The 9,713-nt window shown below is 33.1% G+C and overlaps 1 non-coding gene across 1 annotated transcript; it reads left to right on the top strand.

The window, feature by feature from the left end:
• The first annotated feature begins 855 nt into the window (after positions 1-855).
• LOC141424338 (U1 spliceosomal RNA) lies at positions 856-1,019 on the top strand. The gene has a single exon (XR_012449288.1). It is a non-coding gene; the product is annotated as a U1 spliceosomal RNA (small nuclear RNA).
• The last annotated feature ends 8,694 nt before the right edge of the window (positions 1,020-9,713 follow it).

Genomic DNA, 9,713 nt, shown 5'->3' on the forward strand with positions numbered 1-9,713 from the left:
GAGTCCACAAACAAGAAGTAACCAGAATAGTCCACTATTCTGGATGGTGATATACAAAGCCAAAGCTAACCTAACAGGACAAGCTAATAACAGAAAATGATAAAATGGGAAATTATCTCTTGCACAGGGCTACTGTCAGAATATTTCTTAAAGTAATAAGATTAACTAGCTCAGTTTCTTCCAGCCATTCTTGAATGAACATTGATAGTTAATTTTAACCTTTAATGTTGCCTAATCTTTGTTGAAAGTATAAGCATTATTATTTATGTTAGATAGTTTCCAAAAGTGCAAATATGAAGTTGATCTTTATTCATTCCTGATTTTCATCATCCTGATGAGGAGGAACCAGTGGCGTTTATAATAAGAAGCAATGCTGCAATACCAGCATAACTCTGTGAGGTAAATTAAGGTAATTTTTTGTTTTGTTTTGTGTTTTGAGACAAGGTCCTGGTTTGTAGCTAAGGCTGATCTAGAACTCATGATCTTCCTGCCTAAGCCTTCAATTAGCTGGGATTAAGGGCAGGTGTCAACATGCCTGGCTTTGTGTGACCTAAAATTGGAGAATAAATTCATTTTAAAAATTGTCCTTACACTCTGATTCAACTCCACAGTTCCATTCAACTTCCTCTAATATTCTTCTTTCTATAAGCATTATACTTTCTATAAAAACTTAGTAAAATAATATGGCAATTCTTAGGGAAGGGCCATTTACCCCATAAGGTTCATCTGAATCTCTTGAAAAGAAGTATTTTGAAATGCTTCTCTTAAGCAAATTTCCCTATGATGGAAATTATTGGTCTTTATAACACATGAAAAATTTTCAACATGGGCTCTTTCTCAAAATAAGACAAAGCAATACTTACCTGGCAGGGGAGATACCATGATCATGAAGGTGGTTTTCCAAGGGTGAGGCTTATCCATTGCACTCTGGATGTAATGACCCCTGCAATTTTCCCAAATGTGGGAAGCTCGACTGCATAATGTGTGATAGTGGAGGATTGTGTTCGTGCTCTCCCCTTTGAAAAAAAAAATATGACAAAGCAAATCCATTCGGCATGAATTCTGATATTTCAACAAATGACTAACACACTGATGTGAACCAATCACTTCTAGGTTGACTTACATGTTTGTTGCTGTTTTGTTAGATTTGATAGGCAATTGTTCCTCTTCTTGAAATGCAAATCAGTATTCCTATTGTTTGGGCATTAGTCACAAAATCAGAGCTTGAAATTGTCATCACCATTGGACCTCAGAAGCAGCAAAAGTTGACATTTTAGTGTGAGTTGTAAAGACAAATAAAAAATTTGACATATGCATTTCAGCTATTCTGATCTCTAAACTGTAGAAGCCAATTGGCATTGTAGGCAATGACTGATCTGCAAAAGCAAATCTATTTTATTCTGTAACGTAGAATAAAACACCTATGTCTGACTTTGTGCTCTGTTATATGTTTCTGAAAAGAAAAATATATTGTTTAGAGAACAAAACAGCAACAGCTGGAGGTGGCAAAATTGTATACAGAAGACAGTGAATTGTGCTCCCCACTGCCAAGCCTGGAATCTAGAAGGTTGAAGTGCAAAAATAAACAACAACTAGTTGCTAGAATACAAGAGAGATTGTACTCTCAAGAATTATTCAATGATAAGGCAGAGACATAGATAAAACTACTAAGCATTAATAACAATATAAAATACTAAATATAGGAAAACAGTATTGGAAAGCAGAAGGTTTTGTGAGTGAGAGAAACAGTTATGTGGGTTTCATTAGAAGTAATGGAAGGAAATATTGCTGTGAAATAAGTGATTCATCAATTTTAAGGCACATAAAAATTGCCTCAGAATTTCAGTAAAGTGCATTCTGGTTCTAATGTTCAGAGCAGTGCTAAGGCATTCTAGTTCTTAAGAAACCTCCAAGTCAAGATAATGTTAATGTTTTCAGGTGATGATTTTTGTAGTGAAGCTATTAATCAGGTGACTTGCAAGCTTAGACTGTGGACAAGAGCAGGGATGATGAGAGGTGATGAAAGTGTCGTCTCTACTTAAGAAAGCTAAGCACAAGCTTGGCAGTTGAGAATTAGTAAGATTCTGCCAAAATGGGCACTTGGAGATATTTTTTGCTCAAAACTCTCAAAATGATTTGTGAGCTGCTTAAGGGAGGAAATCATGTCAAATTCTAAAACATTTTTATTAATGTTCAGGTATATCTACTTTATTTAATGAAAGTTTCAAAAAATGTTTCTTTGATTCACTCATTAATAGATGTCTATAAGGATCCATAGGGAAAATGTATTCATTCATGGTGAATTGCATTAAATCATAAGTTTTATATAAAAGCAATCACTAAATTTTTAAACAGTTGCAACTTATTACTTTGAATTAATATTATGCCACTTTTACTGATTTGTTCCATTATATTTGTTATAGCCACTTACCACAATTTTAGTTATATCCAATTTAGCTTTATGAAATTTATCAAATGTATGTCATTATTACCAAGACCAAAGCAGCTCAGAAAGTAAATTATAAATTTAACATGCACATATTTTGGAGTGGACTAACTTTGTTAGTACTAATTTTGTTCTGAATGTTGCTGGGTTATAGAACCCTTTTCATTTATGAAACAACCTTTGTTAGACTTACCTAAATCTGATTGGAATCCCATGGCAGCAGCAGATCTGCTAAGTGTCATCTGTACTTCACAGCATTAGTTGTAAGCAGATATAGTGGATGTATTTTGCATTCATACATGAAAATGGAGCAATGAAACTTATTGACATGGTTCTAAGAAGAGGGGATGAGGGAGAACAATGAAGGAACTAAATCTAATTAAGATATATTGTAAGCCCATATGGACCACAACACCCAACTTGTTTTTGAGATGGGTCTTGGTAACATTTTGCCTGTCCTGGTCTGGAACTACAATTCTCCTGGTCTCTGTCTCCTGTGTAGCTGTGATTACAGGAATGAGCCACCATATCTACCCTAAATATAGTGATATTAACAAACAATTGGGACTTAGTAGGAGACAAATACGTCAATGTGGATGAATCCTTAAAAGAGATTACTGATGATCTCATGTAGTGAAATAGCTCCATTGAACTGAGATGTAACAAAAAGAGCACTGGGTTATTTGGACTCTCCGATAACAAGAATCACGAACCATGTAAGCCTCATTCTTTATAAACTACTCAAGCACATGTACTTTGTTATGACAACAAGAAACAGACTTCTACAGACAGGTTGGTTGTATGTTTAGGGCTGGATCTAGTACAACAGTGTCATCATATTAGAACACACTGAATTCACAGGACTATGCAGGGTTTCAAATTATGCAGTAAGTGTAGAACATAATGATGTATACATTGGAAATGATCCAAGAGAGAAGATGAACAAGGTTATGACTCTCAAAATAGTTTCTCAAAGAATCAAGAAAACATGCCAAGGACAAGAACTGATAGGAAGCCACAGTCCTGAAGTTCTAAGAAGACGTCACACACCTGGAAGGGAGAAGGATAGAAAACCTAGTGAAATAGTAAATTGAAACTGTTTCTTGAAGCAGAAATGATCCTACACCACTAGTTTTTTATGCAGTCTCTTTAGCATAATAAGTAAAAAGATTTGCATGATTCAAATCCAGTGATTATCAACAAATAATTCAATTGAAATTATCTGGGGAAACATCTAAACCATGGGAGGCCCAAGACCCATGATCAATTAAATCAAAGTCTTAGAAGAGAACACTGTTGTTTTTAAACATTCCCCAGGTGATTCTCAATTACACCAGGATTAAAAGTTATTGATCTTATATACTAAGAAAGTTAACCAAAAACATAAGTTCTCCGGAGTTTTATCCAAGAAATTCATCTTTATTAATGCATCTGATAAGATGTCCCAAATGATACTCTATGGTTAAGTGAAAGATGTCTAATTTTTCCTTGAATATATTGAGAACTTTAATGAGTAAACTAGAAAGGAAAAGTAAGATAATAGAACATTGTGTGATGAGTGGGACACAAAATACACAGTTGAAGAAATGAAATTATCAAAGGATGGTCAACCTTACTGGTAACTGGAAATCACACTTAACACTAAGATGTTTCAATTTCACAGAGCTGGTACACTTTATTCATTTTTTGTCCATACTGGGAATTGAACCAAGGTCTTTATACTTGTGATTTGCTACTTTTGAGCTTCTTTTTTTGAACAATAACAGAGGTGACTCTATTTTGGATGAGGGAGACATTTTTAGAAACAGACATATAAAGGGGCACAAGAAACAACAGATTTCTCAGAAAAACAACAAGCCTCTTACCAAAATAACAAAATGCAGCTGCAAGATGTGGGTGGTAGACCCCAAGACCAGACTGAGCTGACCAGATCTCAGAATATTCTGTTCAATAAGGAGGGGATGGTTTGGTGGCTGGGTTCAGGGAGAAGTTGACTAGGCTCCAATCTACCACAAACATAATTTCAAGGAAGACTAGTTGGACCTAAGTCAGACAGAGACCTATATCAGTCTTAGATTCCAGCTGTACATCAGTTTAGCTTTCCCTAAGCCCTTCTCATACTTGTGGGGCTTGGCTGTTCTTTCAATAAACTTTGGGCTTGTTCTCCGCTTAACTCCTGGTCCAGCATGTTCAATCACTGACTTCACTCTGACATGAACTCAGAACCTAGATCTTTTGTTTTTAAGATAGAATATTGCTACCTTTGCGAGTTCTGGCTTCAAATTCACCCTCCTCCTGCTTCTACCTTTTGAGTATCTGGTATTACAAGTAGGTACCTCCATATCAGCATCATTGTATTGAAACGCTGTCATTCATTTCCAACAGGGAAATTATCTCTAACAATCCATTTCCTGCATGTCACATGATATAAAATTGTCACAAGAGGAAGTGTGAAAAGGTCAATTCAAACCGAGAACAGGTACTCTCCACTAGGTTCAAGTTTCCATTTGCGGGCCTCTTTCCATTTGGACCATCTTGGCAATCTCCTCCCCGAACTTCTTTGATAAAGCTTTGGTTCTTCTGCCCATGACTAATTTCTTCTTCTTTCTCCAGGTCTCCAGTGATTTGATCTGCCGCACAGCAATGATTGAATTTTTGCTCCTCCTATACCCATGAAAGCCTTAATTCCCAACCTGATCCTCTCATTCTTTTCAGGCCTACAGTGTCACCATGTCGCTGACAAAATCCACAGTGACCACATGCTTATGATGCCTCTCATTGACAGTAGATCTGAATTCTCTCAAGGCCAAGAATTCTGATTGCTGGGAAAAAATCTGGACTTTTCTCAATAACTTAAACACTTTTTCCTCCACAAAGACCTGGAAACCTGATTAAAAACAACGTAGGTCAAAAAGAAAGTTTCTATAACTGGGTGCCATAATGACAAATTTTAAATGTGATTCCTTTTATCTACCACCAGCATATGGAAATGTGTAAAAAGGTGTTTACTTAAAATTTAGTCACATCTTGATTTTTGGACTGTGACTAAAGTTTCAATGTCAAATTTGATGAGACAAAATTCTGAATGTCCTCCAAACTGAGATTTTATTTAAGAAGTATTTTTTGGTTACTCTTATGATCAAACAATTGCAACAAAATATTGTGAATAAAAATATATTTTTGAGGGTAACTGTTAGAGTAGTTTGAGAATACTCATGAACAATGGATTATAATTCAATTCTAATATATTTGTTGTATTGTAAAATCTTTGTGCATGCCATAATGTACCCCCACTCAGAACAACAATAAAAAAATTAGCAAAGTAAAATGAGTTATTATTAAGACAAAAAAAGATAATTTTGGGGGGGAGACTAACGATTTTATATATAGTTATACGTTTTATTTGTGTGTGGGTATCACCAAAAGAAGAATAGGAATCTACGGACCATATCAGTTCATTCTAACATGTTATTTCATCCTCTGAACTGTAATTGACACAGAAAATGATGAATTGGTGAGTAGTATATTTTCTGACTTTTAAAGTAACACCAAAAAAAGAGTCCAAATATAAGACAATGCTCTAGACACTTAATTAAAGATTTGGCCAGTCAAAAATTGATCACAATGAAAATAGTTTTCCCTGTAAGATATGATAATTTAATTATCAGTATAAATGTTCTAATTTATAATTGAAGCACTTAAAGTATAATCTGTAATATAAATTATAATTCATTCATTTGTTGCAGGCAACCAAACAAAAAAATTAGCTAATCTTATTTTGTATTTTGAAGGTAAAGTTTTCTGCTGTTGTAATGAAATTTGGTTTGGAATGGAAAAGAACTAATAACAATAACATTAATTGGATAGCTACTAATTATTGTGACTAATGAAAATTACATTGCTGCTTCTTAACTCTGGAAGATTTTTTAATATAAAATTGTCTTAAAGAGCACATGTTAATGTGAGGTTTCTAAAGAATGCACTTTCTAACTGATCAAAGTTTTTCAACAATCTTGGTGTGCTAATTATCTAATTTACTGGGACAGACAGTCCAATTATAATCCTGAAGTTCACTGGGGATGCATAATTATTTTTGTAATCATTAACTTGGCTTAATCACCTTTAACACTAGTTTTGTAGGTCCTCAACTAATTAGTTTTATTAGCTAATTACCAAATATGGAGAAATTTGATTTTCATCAAGATCTGATAATACCTATTATCTTCTGGGTAGGAATGGGAGGACATTGTGTGCATTATGCTAAATAAAGTACACTGAAGGTCAACTTTTGTCAAACTCAGAAATGTTAAAATATAATTGATTTATAGGGACACAAATAGATGCACAGAAAATAAGCTGCCATTAGCCTGTAATAGAATCTTTGATTTTTATCCACACATAAATCTCCTTCCATGTAAACTAAGTAATTTTGAAAAAGTCAATTTTGCAGGTGTAACTACAATGCTTTTTCAAAATGTTAAACTATTAAGGAAAAAACTAAAAAATTAGGAATATTAATGCTTTGTTTGGAAGTCAGTGCAATTTTTTAATGCCATGTTTGTTTTTACTTGTGGTTTTTTATTTATCTTAAAGTTTTTTTAGTTTTTCTTACATGGAATTTCTTTTTATTGATTTTCTCAATTTAAGGTCAACAAAAAATATTCTTAGCTTCAGAAATCAGTTATAATTATTTTTCTTCGCAGTATGTGATTCACTTTGAAAAGTCAGTTTTTGAAAGTCGTTTACTTTGGCAAATTATGTTCATTATGAATTCTGGAACCAAGTTCAATAGATATTTGTTCCCTTTGGATTATTATTTGGATGTAATACACAGATTTGGTCCCCAAAGATGAAACAAAATATTTACATATTTATGAAAAATTTGAAGTGAAGTATACCAAAATTATGCATATGAATACCCAGTGGCACGTACACTATAATTTATATTTATAACTTTGGAAATATTGCCACCTGTCTTGTAAACAGAAAGAGACCAGCCTAAAATATCTTCATGATTCATTTGCATTAAATTTTATTACTCACATGTTAAAGTATAAAATAATTCATAAAAATTGGGCAAATAATTAGAACATTAATGAAATATTGTCTTTCCTTTTATCATATTTGTGTTAGCCAGAAAGAAAGTGTTGTCTTTAAAGAGTTTAAAAAATACTGAATAAATTTACTAATGTCAAGGAGTACAAAGTCAGAACAATTAACAATCAACTTGTCGAATACTAAAAAGGTTAGCAATATTCAAACAATGACTATATGATGTATATTATTTGCCACAATCTACAGGAATGAAGACACTAAGATAAATTATTAAACAATTTGCTAAGATCATATGGCTCTATATCTTTAGCAACTGTCATATTCTTCCATAATCCTCAAACTTCTTGGACTTGTACAATTTTAGAGTGCTTCTCCCTCCAAGCAACAACCCAGAGATAGAACTGTAAAGTCTTTCTCTCCCTTGAGAGAAAGTTGTCAATTTAGTAGCAAAAGTAAATGCTGGAAAAATGATTTAAATATATAAGTAGAAATATATATAGCCATATTCATTAATTTAAGCCCACAAACTTTGGGAAATTCATAAAATTTATGTAAAAGTTAAATATTTTGGGTCATCTTTCTGTTCTGCAAAGTACAGATTATCTTAATTCAGAAAAAAAATATTTTGAAGAGTGAGAAATACATTGGAAATGTCTACATGCTTGGAAATAATTGTTATGTAATTGTATTTACTACTTATTAATGTAAAGAATAAAATATATTAATTGTGTGAAAAATTAATCAGTAAAATACATAGAGCACGCTTATCATGTTAGTTTTGAAAAGATTAAAGGATATGGTGTATACTGTAAGATTATGAATAGTTCATTTGCCTCAACCTTGTTTGCTCACTAAAGCAAACACTGTTTAATTACTATTATTTCAGAGATAACTAAGCATATATTATTTATTTAAAAATATGATAGGATATATCCTCCTTTTATGTACATTTTGTTCACTTCAAAGTATTCTTTCACATAAATAATTTTTGCTGGTTACCTAATATTGCTTTGCATGGATATTTTGTAACTAATTATCACTTACTCAGACATGAATGATGTTTCTATGATGAGCATTTTATCTTTGCTATAAGGCACATTCTATTAAATATTTTCACATCTACGTCATGTCATATATGTCCAGGTGTATTAATGGCAGCATCAAAGAATGTGATTGATTGATTGTTCTAGTTCTTACTTGCAGTTTATTCCACAAATTGCCAATTGGTAATTGGTCTGAGTTCTTCCTATTTGGTATTAATTTTATCTGTACTGTTCCAGCACTCTTGTATCCATCCATGTCCTTTGACATGTGACCTTGAAAGCAATCTCAGTAACTAGGTGGAGTTTATTTTCCTGTCCTCAATCCTGAATTCCACCTTTTAACTCTGGACCAAAGGAATGTTGGAGAAAGACACATCCAAAATTGATTGAGAGGTGAGAGAGATGCTTAGGCTGAGTCGCTCCAGCTCACAGCCAGCAAATATATCCCAGACCAAAGAAATACAATGGAAGCAAGACAAGACCAGACAAAACAGTCTAAATTACTGCCCCACAGTCAGTGAGAGTCCAAGTCCTGTGAATGGTGGCAGTTTGCTATACAGCATCATAATGGTAATAAAAAGCTTCTCTAAATGGCTGTTTTAAATTTTAATAAATATTGTGTTATTGATAAGAGTGATAGCAATTGCATTCTAACCAGTAAGATGTGAGAGATTATTCCATGTGTGTACTTACCAAATGCATCAGTTGGTTTAGACTTATGCTGAGAAGAAGCTGTTTTCATTTCTTAGCTATTGTAGATTATTCTGCAATATAAATGAGTGCAGATATCTGTCACATAATGATTTAATTTACTTTGAAGATGTGCCTAGTAGTGGCAATGATGGATTGTATTGTTGTTTTAGTTAATTTTGGTGGGGATCTATGTATTGTTTTCCATAATGGTTGTTACAATTTACATTCCCACAAATAGTGTGTTTCTACACCCTTGCCAAAATTTGTTATTATTAATCCTTTTGAAAACAGCCATTCTTACTGAAGTGATAATTCATTGTGGTTTTATTTGCATTTCTGTTGTGAGTAGCAATGTTCAGTATTTCTTATGTATTTGATTGCCCTTTCATATACTCTTTTGGGGAATATCTATTTATATCGAGTGTCCTTTTTAAATTGGATTATTTATTTTGTGTTATTATTGAGTTTTGCATTTC

The sequence above is a fragment of the Castor canadensis genome, chromosome 6, assembly GCF_047511655.1.
Source record: "Castor canadensis chromosome 6, mCasCan1.hap1v2, whole genome shotgun sequence".
NCBI classification, from domain to species: domain Eukaryota; kingdom Metazoa; phylum Chordata; class Mammalia; order Rodentia; family Castoridae; genus Castor; species Castor canadensis.